At 43.3% G+C, this 17180-nt stretch overlaps 1 protein-coding gene across 4 annotated transcripts in view; it reads left to right on the forward strand.

Annotated features, from left to right (window-relative positions):
- TRIL (TLR4 interactor with leucine rich repeats) overlaps positions 1-17180 on the forward strand; it is a 170670-nt gene that overhangs the window by 69543 nt on the left and 83947 nt on the right. The window contains exon 5 of one of the 4 annotated variants that reach the window (XM_032483788.1): positions 13432-13725. The exons of 2 other annotated variants lie outside the window; for them this stretch is intronic. The gene's annotated coding sequence lies outside the window, so the exon portion shown is untranslated. Of the gene's footprint in view, positions 1-13431; positions 13726-17180 lie in introns of those variants that run through there. One more of the 4 variants, XM_032483791.1, reaches the window with a different exon arrangement.

Here is a 17180-nt window from a genome sequence, read left to right on the forward strand (position 1 = left end):
GGCAGGGTTTTCTGACCCTCGGCTGCATATATTTCCCAGCCCACCCCAGCTGCTTCCCCACAGTGACACATGTGACTTAAAACTCACAGGAGACTCTGATGTAACATTTATGACTAAGATATGTGGAAAAATCTATATGTCTTAGAACATCTTTTAAAAAGCAAACAGCCCTTTGGAATGAAAAAGGTCTCAGTATTCTGGAGGAATGGCTCCTCCTCTCCTTGACCTCTAGATGGATGTTGGATCCCAGACCCCAGTCCTGGGACCTCTTCTGTATTTACGCTCTCTCTCTAAGTGATCTCATTCAGTTCCTTGGCTTTAAATAACACTTATAAACTGATGGGCCCCAAATTTATATCTCCAGGCCAAAACCTTGCCCTGAAACTCCACCTGCTTCCCTCCCATAGTCTGTGAATGTCTAATGGGCTCTCAAACTGAGAATTTCACACCCTCTCCAATGCCCCTAGACCAGGTTTCCCCAAGTCTGCTCATTTCTGTAAATGGCACCACTCCTATTCAGTTAATTAAGCTGAAACCCTAGAAGCCGTCCTTAATTCCTTTCTTTCTTGATCTCATTTGCAACATCCAAACCATTTGCAAAGGCTGTTTCTCCAGCACAGATCCATGATCATCCACCTCCTCTGAAGCCCCATCCTTTCCTACCGGGGCTGCTGCCACAGCTTCCTACTAGTCAGTCTCCAATCAAATCTTACAACTTCCCCCTTTAGATTCACCCAACAGCTTCCCACAGCCCTTAAAATAAAATCCAACCACCTCAAGATGCCTTGAAAGGTCCTAGATGATCCCCTATCTACTTCTCTGATTTTGTTCCCTGTATTCTTCATTTATGACGTTCCAGCCAAATCAGACTTCTGTCAAACTGAAAACTCAAACCCACCAAAAAAGAACTTGTCCACCTCAGGGCTTTGCAGCTACTGTTCCGTCTGTTAGGAGTTCCACCTCCAGATCTTTGCATGGCTGGTTCCTGGTATTAGGGGCTCAGCTTAACTGTCACCTCCTCACAGAGACCTTCCCTGTCCACCTACTCACTTCCTACCACATTGCCCCAGCTGTTTTCTTCGTAGCAGTTATCCATTCTCTGAAGTGATCTTACTTATTCTTTTTGTTCTCCTGGTTATCTCCAACTGCAATGTCAGCTCCAAGAGACGAGAGACCTCTCTCCAGCACCGTACCTCCAGTGCCTGTAAATGTTGGGTACATGGTACAGCCTGAGTAAACACCACTGAGTGAATGAGTGAAGGAGGGCCGGCACACCAACATTTATGTGTTGGGCCCTCAGTAAATCCACCCCCACTGCCTGGTAAATGATTTTCTGAGTGGCACTAAGGTCAGCTCATAATTGGATCTATCTCTCTGGTGAGATTAATAGTGTCAGCCACATGGAGAGGGTGTGGAGAAATGGGAACCTTCCATTGTTGGTGCAGCCACTATGGAAAACACTGTGGAGATTCCTTAAAAAACTAAAAATAGACTTACCATATGATCCAGTGATCCCACTCCTGGACTTATTTCTGGAGAAAACTCTAATTCAAAGAGATACATACACCCAGCAGCACAATTTACAGTAGCCAAGACATGGAAGCAAACTAAATGTCCATCAACAGATGACTGGATAAGGAGATGAGGTATATACACAATGAAATGCTACTCAGCCATAAAAAAGAATGTAATAATGCCTTCTGTAGCAACATGGATGGACCTAGAGATGATCATACTAAATGAAGTCAGCCAGAAGGAGAAAGACAAATACCGTATAATATCACTTATATGTGGAATCTTTTAAAAAAAGGACACAAATTAACTTATTTACAAAACAGAAACAGACTCACAGACATAGAGAATAAACAGGGTGATCAGAGGGGAAAGGAGGGAGGAAGGGAAAATTGGGAGTTCGGGATTTGCAGACACTAACTACTATATATAAAATAGATGAACAACAAGGTCCTACTGTATAGCACAGGGAACTATATTCAATAGTTTGTAGTGACCTATAATGGAAGAGAATCTGAAAAAGAATATATGTGTGTGTGTGTGTGTGTGTGTGTGTAAAACTGGATCACTATGCTCTATATCAGAGACTAACACAACAATATAAATCCTCTCTACTTCAATAAAAAGTAATGTCAGCCATAGCTCCCTGGGCCTCACGATCACGTGGATAACAGTGACATACCAGAAGTCGTAGCCAATGTGTTAGTCTAGGTGAGGGGAGGCTGTGTAACAAATGCCCTCAAAAACCTCAGCAGCTGTATACGACAAAAGGTTTTTACGCACACAAATGCCAGTGCAGGCTGGGCCACTCTCTAGGGCACCTCTTCTCCACGAGGCAATTCAACAATCTAGACTGCTTTGATACTACAATGCCGCCATCACTATAAATGGCTTCCTGGTCTCATAGCAGGCAAAGAGGGAGCTGGCAGTTCACACACCAGCTTCGAAATGCTTTGGCCCAGAAGCAACAAACACTCTTTCTGATCACAGCCCATTAGCCAGATTGCTTACAAGAGTCTGACTAATTGCAAGGGCGCTTGCAATATGGAGGGAAAAAAAGATGATTTGGTACATGGAAAACAGTCCACCCTTGGAAGGTAGACTACCCATTAAACAACTCCCACCTCTCCAAGGGGGATTATCTAAAGTCCCATGTAGTCATTGCATCCAGCTGTAAGTCCTGCATCTCCAGGGGATGTGCTATATGTAGCATCTCTGTTGAGTCAAGATGAAGCTCATTGTGGTCCAGAGGTGTGTGAACTAAAATGACAAATGATCTGCCCCTAGGCCCCCAAACCCAGTGTACAATACTGGTACAGGGATTGGTCAACCACAAAACACACTCCCTTTTGGAAAAGAGAAGATTATAAGACACACAGCGGTATCTGGTCAATAATAGGGTCCAGAGTTCTTTGCAGCCTTTGGTTCCACTTTTGGAAGTTTCTTCCTCTTGCATTATTTTCCTTAGTCAAATAGGAAGTGAGTGTTGGGGACCATGTCCTGTTAGAGAGATGCATGGCTTTCTTAGCCCATTTCCTGTTTGCAAAATATTGTCTCAAACCAATAGCATTTTTCTCATCTATCTGCTTCCAGTCAATTCTCTGAGCCAGCAACCACACCCAATGTTCTTTTAGAAAAATGATCTAATCTTTATTTCCTTGCTTTCTCACCTCCATGGCCCTCCATGTGTCAGCTTCATGGTGCTGTCTGCTTTAGTGGGAAAGCTACTCCTGTCATAGGATTTTATCCAGCAGAAAGGCTTCATTGAGCACCCCACCATTAGTCTGAGTTTTCCCCACGTTGTTTTGAGTCTTTGCTGCTCAAATGTTTTCTCAGTACTATTAGAATCAAGAAATGGTCCCTTTGACCAACTTTACCCGTCCTCACATTGCTCATATTTCCTTTCTTTTCTGCTTGTAAAACAGTCAGTCCTTTCTTGAGCTCATCTCTTTCTTCTAACACTTTCCCACACATAGTCTTCAGCCACCCCCTCCCTGGGGAGTGGTAGGCTCACTACCCTGTGATCTCCTACGTTATTGCAGCCAATAGACTGCCTACCATGGAGTACCATTTCCCCATGGAGTACACTTTCCTCACCGTCCACTGCTCAGCCACTAGGCAGTGCCACATATTTCAACTTGGAGTTCTTTTCTTGTGGTAGTACCTGGACTAGGTCATCTCCAAGATCCCTTCAAATAGTTCTACGATTCCAAGACGACGCACCTTGGTTTCTCCCACAGGGAAATCCTTTTGCCGGAGCACTACTGTTGAAAGCACGGGCATTACGCCAGTAAAGAAATCAGAATCCAGAGTAAATACTGATGTGCATTTTTCTCCTACGCTTGCCTTAAAAAGACAGAGCAGGAGACTAAAGAGGCAATGGTGTGATCTCGCGTTGTAAGCCTTCTGCATTTTTGGTCTAATGGTACCCTGTCAATTCAGGAAAAGGAGAACAAGGGACGAGAGCAGTGGAAAAGCAGCCCGGCCCAAGCAGGGAGGGAGGAACAGAGTGCTAAAGATCGTGATTGGGAGGATTCCTGCCTATAGTCAGAGGGTGTGGTGGGCAGAGGCAGGAGGGACTCCACCTTTCTGAGTCTCTGGCAGCTGCTTAGGCAGGGAGTTTATGGCAAACTTCAGGAAATGACTCAAGAAAGAAGCGGGGTTAGCAATTAAGGCTCAGAGTTTTAGAGAGCACGGGTAAGGCCAGGCTTCAACGACTTTCTTTAGGGGTATTTGAAATTCTGTTCATCCTGGGCTTTATAAGAGTCATAGCCCAGTTAAAGGGATGGAACTCTGGTCCTGGTGGGAACTGGTGATGCAGTGAGAGCAGCACGGCTTGGGGCTATTTGACTTTGGGCAGGCTCTTTAACCCTACTGAGTGTCGCTTTCTTCCTCTGTAAAATGAGGGTAATGAAAATACTTAGGTTGTGGTGAGAAATAAACATGATAATGTACATAAGTAGCATAGAGTTAATGCTCACCAAGTGCTAGCGCTGGTAATAACGATGACGCTGATGATAATGATGCCACGTAGGAGGTAATGAGGTTCTCAGCTGCGTCAGTGTATTATAAGCACCTGGGAGCTTTTAACAGCCCACTGCCCAGGAGGCACCTCACCCATTAGATAGGGATGGCTGGGGGCGGAATCCAGATACTAGCACTGTAGTGTCTCCCCAATGGAGCCCAACGTGCAGTCGCCAGAGAGAACCACTAGTTAAGGGTAACACCTCTGGATAACAGGGATCACTTACTAGAATCAAATACCTCTGAAAGCATCGCATATTAATCAGGCAAAGGTTTAAGAGGTGGCATTTTAATGTGATGAAGAATGATCCACAGGAGTCGTGCGGTGGAGCTACCCAATCACACAAGCAGTTAACAAATCTTTACTCAGTCCCTTTACTCCCCCTGGCAAGTGCTGGGGATTTGCAGGGAGGAAAACTGTTACCAGGGCATTGATAGTCCAGTGCAAAAGCTAAGCCAGAAAATCAAACCCGAACTTGAACAGCGGTGGCTCCAATGTCACAAAGGGCTCTCAGCTGTTTTTATCATGGGTAATTTATCATGGCTAAGAAATACCAAATGAATACATCAGAGATTTGTTCAGTTTGATGCTTGTTGTGTTATTTTTTGTACTTTTATCTATGTTTGAAATATTTCATTAAAGAAGAAAATGCTCCATTGTGCTAAGAGCTATGATGGGGTAAGATTGGGATGCAGCTGGAACGAAGAGAAGGGCTACCCATCAGCTAGCCCTGAGTTGGGGTGGGAAGGTAAGGCAGAGGGTCACAGAAAGCTTTCAGAAAACCACTGACACTTCTAAAACAGGAAGGTTTCACAAGAGGATTTGCATTTTGGAAAGGTGAATGGGAGAGAGAGCAGAGACATGGAGACAGGGAAACTATTAGAAGACCATTGGTCCTGATGTGGAATTTGTAAGGCCTAGATTAAGGCACTTACAGTGGGTATGGGATGGAGGAGCAGAGACCAGAGACATTCTGCAAGGAGCTGATAAAACTCAGGTACCCACTGGATGTGCAGGGTAAGCAAGAGGAAAGCTGGAGTGCCTCTTGAGTTCCTGGAGTAGACGTTTGGGTAGACACAGTTCTTGACACCATTAACTCAGCTGGGGCTTTTAGGATGAACACCAGATTAGAAATGAAGGAAAGAAGATGTTGAGTTTTTGGGGGGAACTGGTGCTCGTGGTGCACCCAAGTGTCCACAGCAATAGAATACACAGGCTCAGGAGAGAAGTCCACCCAGAGATATAGATATGGGGCCAACGGTTCATCCTTGAGGAGAGGGAATAGATTCAGACAACAGGGTGACCAATACAGAGCCCTTGAACACACCTACTTTATTATCATGATGATTAGGATGAGAAGAAAATCCTTCCAGAGAGGGAAGCAAACAGGCGAACAGGAGGTAAAATTAGGAAAGAGTTCTGAATGAACCCAAGGGAAAGTGTGAACATCAAAGAGAAAAATAACCCCAAAGGTAAACAACAACAACAACAACAACATGGAGAAGCCAATAGGATATCCATGAAAGTTATCACTAAATACAGCAATTCAATTGCAGGCTGATGGTGATTACAAAAGCTACGTCAGGACACCAGACTGTAGAAGGTAAACTTGCAGCATGGAAGGTACTCATTAAACGCTTGTTGGATTGAAATGCACTGGGTTGCTGCCATCATGGAATAGGCATTGAGCCTTGAGGCAGGGGTAGGAGATGTTGGAGAAGGAATGAGGTCTTTTATTGGGCTTCTCAGTTTGGCGTAGGACCCAATGGTTCTGCTGATGAATCTAGACAGGGGGCTCCCTGTTCCCAGCCTGAGTTGAGTTTGCTTTTGCCAACATTCTACAGCTCTGATCCATTATCAGTGTCACCCCTTTGCCGTATATAGAAACAGTAAGTGCAAAGAAAAATGCGTTGTGGGGGCGGATGACTCAGGGTGCTTGGCAAAGGGATAAATGAGCGTTTTGCCTTTAGTGGTGATAGACTGAGGGCCTTCAGGCAAAGACTGCCGTCTGGTTCTCCTCATGGGCGTCCTCCTCCTACTGGATTTTTGCATAGCTCCAAGCATGCCACTGGTACCCACAACAAACCATTAATTAAAGCTAGCTTCTGGTCCAGGTCTGCAAAGTCCAAAGTTGCCATATGGAGTTGGGTGAGTGTATGAGAAAGCTTCACAAGTAAGGGAAGAAGCCCTGTCAGCTCTGTTCTCCTTGCATCTCCAGAGTACAGTGCCTTGTCTCTACCAGCGACAGACCTTCAGAAACTATCTATTGACTGACAGTTGGGAAGACTTGGGGTAGACTCCTCTGGCACTGTGAATTTCTTTAGTACTATTTCTGATTTGGGCCATGCAGACTGTATCAGTTAGGGTTCAACCATATACAGAACCACTATGTGTATTATATATATTATTAAACGGAATTGGCTTCTAGCTGAGCAGGTCTAAAATCTGTAGGACAGGCAATAACGAAGAGACGATCACAAGCAGAGTGGAGCTCTATGGGCATGGCTGAAGCTGTTGTCCACAGCCAGAATTTCTTCTCCATCTCTCTGTCTCTTTCTCTCTGGGAAGTGTCAGCCCTGCTTTTAAGGGCTTCCAACTGATTAAGTCAGGCCCACCCAGATTATCCATTATAATATCCCTTATTAAAGCCAACCAATTAGTGACTTTAATGACATCTGCAAAACCCCTTCACAGCTGCACCTAGATAAGTGTCTAATGGGATAACTGAGGACTTTAGCTTAGCCAAGCTGACAACAGAAACACCATCACATGGATTTATGAATAATGTGTCGGAATCCCTGTGGACGAGTAAAGAAAATAGGGGTGTGTGTGTGTGTGTGTAGAGAGGGAGCTGGGGGGCAGCAGTGGGTAGGGGGGCTCTGGAAGTCACAGGACCTCCTTGCTTTCCTTTTTAAATCCGGGATCTCAGGAAAGTCTGTTTGGGTAAGGTCACTGGTGTCTAACAAATAGCCCAGAAAAACCATGACCTCAGGTTCTGTCACCTTGACACACGAGGAAGAGCCCAGGCCAATGTGTTAGGTAGGTGGCGGCCAGTGGAACAGGCCGCCCACCTTGCTCCCTTCCTGGCCAAAGGCACCACTCTGCTGTGTATTTTCTTCTAAGGCTCCCCCCACCCGGTGAATTTCTCCATAGCGGCGCCAGAGGGCGCGCGAGCTGAGGAAAACGCGGCGGGCTCCAGGAGGAGCCAAGCAGCCGGTGCTGCGACGCCGGGGCCCCTGGCACGGGTACCTCTCCTTCCCCGGGACCCCTATCAAGGCTGCCACCCTTATGTGCACGTTTCAGGGAGGGGCAGACGGGATTCCTGGGAGCAAAGAGTTAATAGATTTCGCTTTCCTTTGTAAGGAGTGGGTGGGAGGGGGCGTTTGCTGGGGAGGGAGGTGGCAGCACCAGGACAAGGGAGGAGGGACCGGGTGTATCTGTGCTTCACTTGTCAAACTGTCGTTCCCTACCTCCTACTCCTGAAACCCGTGAGCAACGTGTTTCAGTGCTCGGGCATCGGAAGGTCCGTTGTCCCGGGAGGAAGGCACCTGGCTCCCAGACCCCTCCCGTGGGTGCGCACGGACCAGCCAGGGCGCAGACGGGCCCCCCCGCGCAGCGCTCCGCAGCCCCGCTGCTTGCAGAGTTGTATTTGCCTTTCTCTTTCCCGTAACCCCTCCTCTCATCAGCAGCCCTACCCTCTAAAAGTCAGGGGCCCAAGGCAAAAAGGCAGTTCTTTTCTGCAGTTCTTGGGTTTTCGTCTTTTTAATCTTGGGATTAAAAAGAATGTCTGCCACAGTTGACTAATATCACCGTCTCTCCTTTCTCTTTCCTCCTTGAAAATGCAGAGTCTTAAAGAAATGCTTTAAAAAACAATATACATTTTGAGGGAAAGAAAAATCACCAGAGCACTTCAATCAAGGCTTTAAGTCAATGGCATTATTAAAAATAATAACGGGCCTGGCTTTTTGCAATTCTCAAAGGTGGACGGTGAGCAAGGACAGAAAGAGTGGATCAGACAGTTGGAAATTATAAAGAGTGGCTGCCGCACTCATAATTTGCACTCAAAGCACTCATAATTCGCACAATAGGGACATTTAAACACTCAGCGAGACTGAGCGATAAACACATTTCTCACTCAAACATAACCGAGGTCAGGGAGGGAAGCCGCAGTCTTCTTTTCTTGTCTGATGTAGGCACCTCGTGGCCTCGGCTTATGGGTGGTTTTGGAAAACTCTGACAGGAATGAGTGTCTGGGAGACTTCTCAGTTGTCAAGAAGCTTCTTATGTTTCCTAAAGAAACTCAACCTAGATTCATTAAGCCATGTCACCGAGCAAAGAGAATTAAATATTTTTTTTTAAGACTGCAACTAATCCTGAAACTTAAATATAGGGGAAAGAATCGTGCATATGAAAGGTCTGTGAAATTTTTACAGGAAATGTGCAAAGATGTTGTTTAAATATCCTCAGATGAGAAAAAAATTGAGATTTTTCCCCCTCCACAAAACCCAAATGATTTTCAGTCGTCTATTCCCAGACCTTTCCTCGCAGACTTCAATTAAACAAAATAACATCTTTTTGAGTCATTTAGGAAAATATTTATATATCAGTGAAATCAAGGAGATTCTTTGAAAGATGTTGCTAACGTATATTCGAGTAAGGCCAAACCTTGTATTTATGCTCTTTTTTTTTTTCATTGAAATTGTAAGCTCACGTTAAGGATTTTCCCTCCTTTTATAAACATCAGCACAGTGCCATAACTTCCTTTATTTGCAATCAGTATATCCCATGGTTAACAAAGAACTTTTTAAATAAAAAAAAAGTGCCCTAATGAAATTCAGTACTTCTTTATAAAAAGAAAAAAGGATCTTTTATATACATTTTTATATGCACTAAATATATAAGCATACTGTGTACCTGGTAAAGTTGATTTCTGCTGACGGGGTAACCCAGGTAAATCAACACTGAGTCCCTAGCACATTATAGGGCACACTTTATTGGGTTTTACCTTCAGGTAAAGACTTCTATTAAGAATGTACAAGAGCCTGCATACCTAGCCTGCCTTGTTTTCCACAGTGCTGTATACATAATCTCTTTTAAAAATTTTTTTAATCAAAGCTTGCTATATTGAATACATTTAATTGGAATCCAGTGGTTAAAAAATATAAAAATTTACTGCTGTAGAAAAGTTTTGATTAGTACTTTCCATTAGCAAGTGTTGTTGAGTAAACCCTCTAACAGTCTATTTGCATTCAGACAAGAACTGACTTAGCAAAACAGGTGATGCTTTCAACTGTACAAATATATTATTTCCCATAAATATTCCTAATGAAAGAGGTGGTCTGTTTCAGAGGAAGTAACTGCAATGAAGACTTTTAAATAATAATAATAAAAAAAATCGTTCCCAACCTTGATAAGTTCGGGCATGAAGGCTTGAAGGGTGAGTTATTAGGTGTGGAAAGGCAGAGTCTAGAAGCCTCTCCCACGTACATTTTAAAGTAAACTGCCCTAAAGCGTGGCAGCGTGCATCTGGGAAGCACTGCCAGTGCTCGCCTCCCTCCCCAGCAAACGCCCCTTCCCACCATCAGAATCTCGCTCTCTCTTACCCCATCCAAAAAAAGTGAACTCAGATACAAAGACAGGGTATTTCACCCTAATGAAACATTTCAGGAAGATGTGAGTTTATGCCAGAATCCCTTGACCTGACGATGCTAAAATTTTAACAAGAAACAAAAGAAAGAGAAAATAATCATACTTTTAAACAAAATTAGAATGTAAAATATGTTCAGTTCTCAATTTTTGGATTAATCTTCCTCTGATGTTTAGATAGCAGTTTAGAATTTATAACTTAACAACGACAAAAAATAAGGTTCAAGTTTGAAAGGGAATTTTTGATCCCCCTTCCCCATTTATGATTCTCCAGTTCAAGAAGGGCTGCATTTCTCTTCAGTTGTTCGTCTAAATCTGGACTTAAGATGGCTGTTTTCTAAGTAACAAGTCAGGGTTACTGTGTTTCATAGATGACAGACATCTGACTTACACAAGAAAGCCTGGAAAAGCCCCATGTGCTGTGTAGCCAGAGATCTGAATCTAGCCTTTTCTAGTACATCATTCATTTCAGGCCACTCTTAGAGTTAAGTGCAGTGACTATCTTCTGCTTCTTCTTTTTTTTTTTAAACTCTTGTGATGTTTTGGTAAATTCCTAGCTACTATAATGTGTGTGTGTGTGTGTGTGTGTGTGTGTGTGTGTGTGTGTGTGTGTGATGGGAAGGGGGGCACGAGAAGACAGAGTAGCAGGGGAATAAGGAGGAAGAACTGGGGATGCAGAAAGCCTCTGCTTTGGGATATTACATGTTCTCCTTTTCCACTGTCTTATTCACAGAGAGCTTCAAGAAGAATATTATTTAGTGGACTAAATCCCTCTTTTCTTTTTCAAAATTGGTCACAGTTATAGGAGACTGTCCTGTTTCATTATTGTTGAAACGTCATGTTTCTATTCTATGGTTTACTCTGTGTGCATGATACACACACACACACACGACTTTTCTTTCTCTTTGAATATCATCACTGTTGGCTGACAATGAAATTGTGAATAACATCCCATTCTTTGTTGCATCCCAATGTTCTGTCTTTGCAAAATTGATACCTCTATATAATGAAGATAATTCAGTGACAGCAGCGAACAATACCAATTACAATGCTTGGCATGAAAAGAATGTTATATCAGAAGAATACTTTGCAGGAAAATGACATTTCACGTTAGAATTACTTGATTTGATTATGATGAAAAGAAAATGTTAATGTATCCCAATCAAATAGTAAGCAGTCAAAAGAAGTGAAACATGTAAAAGAATCTCAATTTTCAGATGAAATGTATTTGATTACTTCTCATTTGACGTTCTACTACCAGTTTAAATTTTGTTAATGAAATCTAAAGTTATAGAACCTGTTAATCTTGTAGGTTAATCAAGGGAAAAATTTTAGTTCAAAACCTGAATAGGATGTAGTTGGTACTACCTTTCAGCATAAAAAGAATCCTTTTCACAGTGTTACTTCTAAGTGGGTTTGACAGAGGACTATTGATAACATCCATTTGTAAGAAATGGCCTTATTTCAAGACATGTAAGGAATGCACTAGTATGTGCATTATAATAATGTAATATGTAATATGAAAAAAAATAGTAACCCTTTTGTCCCGCACCTCTGATTTCTGGCCCTGCACAGAGTGGGCGTACACAAGAGTTAAGAAGGATGTAGTTTGTCCCCTAGAAGACACAATCCAGTGGCTCTTTTAAGAAAATGAAAGGAGTCTCCACGTAACCTAGTTGACTTGTTGTTTAGTAAGTCTTTCTTAATAGCTTTCAAGAGATAACTTCCACTCAGCTCCAAAAGACTTTTTTACTAACTCTGAATTTCTGGGATTTGATGGATTAAAAAAATGTTTCTATAACACTTTCAGAAGCTGTTTAGGTTGAGAATTTTATAACACCCTGGGTATGTGATCTGTTTACTCCTTATTGCCAGCTTTGTCTTGAATATCTCTTTATCCGCTATAGATTTTTTTTGCACTGTCTTCCTATGTAAAAGTGTCTTTGAGGACAGATGCCTTCCTAGCCATTCTAGAATCTTCAGTGCTGAATGACAGAATGAGCTCACACAGTTTAGAAACACGCTAAGAATCCATATTTTAAACAAAAATATTATAATTGAAAATACCATTTTTTAATACAAAGTAATAGAATTAAAGTCAAGTCATACTATAAATAAGAGTGGAAAGAAGAAAATTAAAATCCCTCATAATTCCACCCAAAATTCAGGGTTAAGCACTGTTATTGTTTTGACATATGAGTTATCTTGACATGTTTGTCTAGATATTTTTCTGTGGAGCTACATGCACTTTTTAAAAAGCAAAATATGCATTATACTATGCAGTCTAACCTACTTTTTCACTTAATATATCATGAGCCTCTTTGCTATGGATAAATACAGATGTCATTGCCATTTTAAAAGGCTTTAGAGCATTAGGCCATATAAATATATCAAAATTAATTCAATCGACTTTCCGTAATTAGCCATTTATGTTGTTTTCAGAGTTGGCTTTTTTTTTTTTTTGGTATAAAATACAATTTTAAAACAGTGACTTTGTGTCTCATCTCTCTCCAGAAAAGACCAGTTTAAAAAACTCCATATGAACAATCAAGAGGCCACTTGTAGGAGAGGGTACAGCTTAGTGGTAGAGTGCTTGCTTAGCATGCGCAAGTTCCTGGGTTCAGTTCCCAGTAACCCCATTTAAAAAAAGGAAATAAATAAATCTAATAACTTTCCCCCCCAAAAAAAGTAATGAAAAATTTTTAAATTAAAAAAAAATATTAAAAAGAGGCCATTTGTGGCCACATCATTATTCTTTTGTGTTAGATTGTACTAAGGATCTTTTTCCTAAGATGTATAGTCCTAAAGGAAATTTGGTTTCTTTAATGTTTGGAGTGTCGGGCAAAGAAATCATGGAACACATGGGTTCTGCTTGCATTCCTCCTGAGTTTGGGAACAAGACAGTCTGTCTATATAGAAAGCATGGCACTCAGCAGACTTACACCAAATGATCAGGAAATACTGACAGTTTAGGATTTCATTGAAACCCCATGTCACTCTAAGACAAAATCTATTTCTAACATCAATTATTTTGTTATGCAGGCAGCACTGATGAAGCTTAAGAAAAGCCTATTCTTTATTTAGAAACAATACCTGATGGATGTTAGGGACTTTTGAAAAGAATCGATGTTTGGCAGATGTCCAAATCACAAAACGATTGCTTAAAAAAAAAAATCAAGAAAGCCAAAAGAAAAATGAATGGCTAGAACATTCCACTAACTGCCTTTATTCTTTATCTCATCCCACAGGGCCTTGGAGGAACAACAGTACTGTTTTCCTCAGCTCTGCCCTTTCTGCTTATTTCCTGTCGCACGAGATGTGATTTTTCAGTGGCCGTCTCCACTGTCAGTCACCTATGTCTGCTGGATCAAGAGACTGACATTAGCTAGAAATCTATGAATTAAAAAGCGTCCAAGACCTGCTCCCTGGGGATTGTGTGCCAAGAAGGGTACAAAAAGTAAGGGAAGTGATGGTCTCTAATCAGAGCTCTGTTCCTTGTGTACAGAAGGTTCTAGAAAGAACACAAGTGTTTCTGGGTGTCCCTGAGTGAACATAAATTTTCATGCTGCTATGGAATTTCTTATTTCTTTGACATCTCAGTGATAGGCTGAATTAAAACCCGGGGCCCTAAATGAACACCCAGCCTTCTGTGGGGTGGGCAGGGAGGCTAAGTTCCCTCTGCCTCGCTGCTCTCTGTCTCGCTGTCTCGTCACCTCCTGCTGACAGACTGCCTGGGATGTCAGGCCACATCTGGTTTACTACCATGAGCGTGATGACTGTAGCCCAGGGTTGCCTGAATAACATCTTTCTCTGTCATATTTTGATAGTTCCCTACTGTTTTTCTAACACAGATGAGGAAGGGTGAGCCTCTTAGGGGAAGTTACTATTTCTTTCCTGAGATGCTCAGTAAGGACGATGAATGTGGGCCAGGGTGGGGCTAGGACCCGGCCGAAGTCTTAGCCAGAGCCTGCGAGGGGACCCCGCCTACAAGCTGACAGAACACAAGGTCCCGGTCCAAGCTGTTCTGCAGATGTAAGCCATTACCTCCCAGTTCCAGCTGATCTGGCTTAGTGGATGAAATGGCATCTTTCCCTTAGAACCTCCATTCCTGAAGTTTCACTCAAGAGATATGCTGTTTGTGATAACAGCGTGTCCGAGAAGACAGTTTTTTACCCCCAGTCCTTGGCTGACCTCCGATACGGGAGACATACCCTCAGTCCTCCTCTCTTTGCGCCGAGCAGGCTCCTGGGAGGGCAGGCTCCCTTCCTTGTCTGTGTGACCGCTTGTGTGCCCCGCAGAGCACGGTGACTTGGGTGGGGAGCCTGGCCTCGTGGCCCTGGGGGCGCGTGGGGAAGAGCTGATGTGGGCGGTGGGGCGGCCGGTGCAGTTATTTATTATTTCACTGAGTTGCTGCTGAGTGACTAGGGCTCCTAGCGTCCTAGCAGGCTGGCATCCATGGAACATATTTTTAACATGAATCGCAAAAGAAATAACAAAAATATGAAATGGCTAATTAGAGAGCCATTTCACAAAGGTCCTGCCTGATGACAAGTCTTGTGGTCAGTCTTGCCATTTGCTAATTTCCAAGTGGAGTGAAATCAGAGTCCGTGAATCCAGGACTCAAAGCTGGGGCTCAGGTTGGGTAGGGGTGGGGAAAGGAGACAGAAGACTGAGCTATTGAGTGTACCTCCCGGCGTTCATAGCGGATTGGGGGAGTCTGTTGCGCTGTGGAAAGCTCTGGTGGCACAGCACCTTAGTGTTTGGTTGGGGGGGGGGTGGACCTTGTAGCCACATAGCAAGTGATTCTAACATCCTGTGCTAGTTTCTAAGACTAAACTAGTCCCTGCCTGATGTAAAACTCAATGCCTTTAGCCGATTTTTTTCCATCTTTCATATTAACCATGCATAAAAACTTGAGTGACTCTTTCCCTGAAGTGAAGTGAAATATTACAGTGTCCTCCTAGAGATTTTCAAAGCCTTCAAAGCAGGTAAGTGTGCTTCTGAGGCCACGTGAGTGGTGAATGCCCAAGTCTTTCTTAATCTGTGCGCGAGTATACTCTTGGAGCTTATAGCCAAGATGGAAAATGGACAGAAAATGTCTTCTCCATTATTTGACAGGTTAACACTTAAATAGCTCCTCACTCAGAAGTTGGGCACGGGGAAGACAACTCCCAGGGAGATTCCTTAGCTTCCACAGAAGATCTTTTAAGCGTTAGGGAGGAATATTATGAATTGCCGTATCGTTTGCCTTTGACCCACATAAAGGGAGAAGATCAATCCCAGAAGTGGAATGGAAGTACACACAGAACAGCAGAGAACACAAAGGGGCTTAGGTTTCTCTCTTATCTCGCTATTTGTGGGCCAACAAGATGACATCCTAAGTCATGTTAGGGTTCTGTTCCTCTCAGCATCATAGACTCACCTTAGAACCTCTGTATTTTGGTAAAGGCATCACTGCACAGAAATAACTATCCCCAAACTCAGTGGCTTAAACCAGTCATTTTATCTTGCTCACAGCTTCACAGGTCAGGCACTCAGGAAGGAATCCGCAGGGCCGTTCATCTCTGATCTGCGTGCAGTCAGCTGGGGCTGCTGGGGCTGGAGGGTGGGTCCCAAGGTGGTGCCTTCATTCATGTGTCTGGTACCTCTAGGACCCTGCACCTCTCTCCTCCCCCTCTTCCTCCTCCTCCTTTTTCTTTCTCTCTCTGTCTCTGTTTTTCTCAATCTGTCTCTTTCTCTCCATGTGGCATCTCATCCTCCAGGGTCTCTCATGTGGTTTGGCCTTTTCCCAGCATGGTGGGCTCACGGGGAGGCACACTTCTCACGTGGGGGCTGGTTTTCAAGAGGGAAGAAGTTAAAGAAGCCAAGCCAGTGAAGGCCTGTGCCTGGGACAACCTCAGTGTTACTTCCATGCACGTCTATTGATGGAAGCAGGCACAGGGCTCACCCACGTCCAGGGACTGTAGATATAGACTCCTTCTCTTAATGGGAGATGGCCAAGGTCACAGTGCAGAGGGGCATGTGCGACGGGAGATATTGTTGTCAGCTGTAAGAAACTATAACCTGTCAGGGTGAAAAACACAAGTCTAAAGGCGGTGCTTAAGAAAGTTTCATTGTTGTTAAGACTTAACCTATAAAGTCTCCATTTTCCACCCTGGTATCCAGGGATGCAGTTCTGTCACAAACCCCACTTCCGTGGAATCTGTGCCTGTTGGGAATCTCCATGCAGGTCACCTCTGCTCAAGCACCTCCTCCTCTGTGAAGCCCCCCCGGGCAGATCTGTCGTGCCTGGGGCTCCAGCCCTGGCTCACGTCTGTTACGCCACCTGTCGGCCTGTTCTCGGGCTTCCTGTCCATCTTCACTGATAGACTATGAATTGAGCCAAGAGCTGTCTTATTTATTTCTATTATTTTTAACTGAGCTTTAAAAAAATTTTTTTTAGTTCAGTTGAATTATTTTGATTGACTTAATAAATGAATAAATGTCACCCTGGTTCCAGAAACTTGGCCCTGTAACTTCACCAAAAGAACCAATAAAAGAAAAACATGTGGATAAGGCCAGGAAGACATTTTCCTACTTGGAATCGGGGGTGAACCAAGTCCACACCTTTTCCAGCTGATAACGCCACTGATAGGAGAGACATTAAAGAGCTGTGAATAGCAGCTAACTAGCCTATTTATTTCCAGAAAGTAGGATTTAATTAAACACATTCTCTACAACAGCTTTTACCAATCAGAGGATCAGAACTGCTCTGGGTGCCAAGTACAAGCTCTCGGGAGGAAATGATCTGGAAGAAAAATAATTTTCTCTACCTCAAAATAGGAGTAGGAAAAATATGAAAACAAATATTTTTGGTCTTATATTTAGTAATTTTAAAATTCCATTTCCAGCTCTCCAGCGTCTATTTCTTTCCTTCAGACTGAAAGTCATTTTTACTCGGGGGGGGGGGGTTCTAATATGTTTTTGGTGTTTTAATCACATTCCTTCAGTTTATCAC

This window comes from Camelus ferus, chromosome 7 (genome assembly GCF_009834535.1).
Source record: "Camelus ferus isolate YT-003-E chromosome 7, BCGSAC_Cfer_1.0, whole genome shotgun sequence".
Classification (NCBI taxonomy): domain Eukaryota; kingdom Metazoa; phylum Chordata; class Mammalia; order Artiodactyla; family Camelidae; genus Camelus; species Camelus ferus.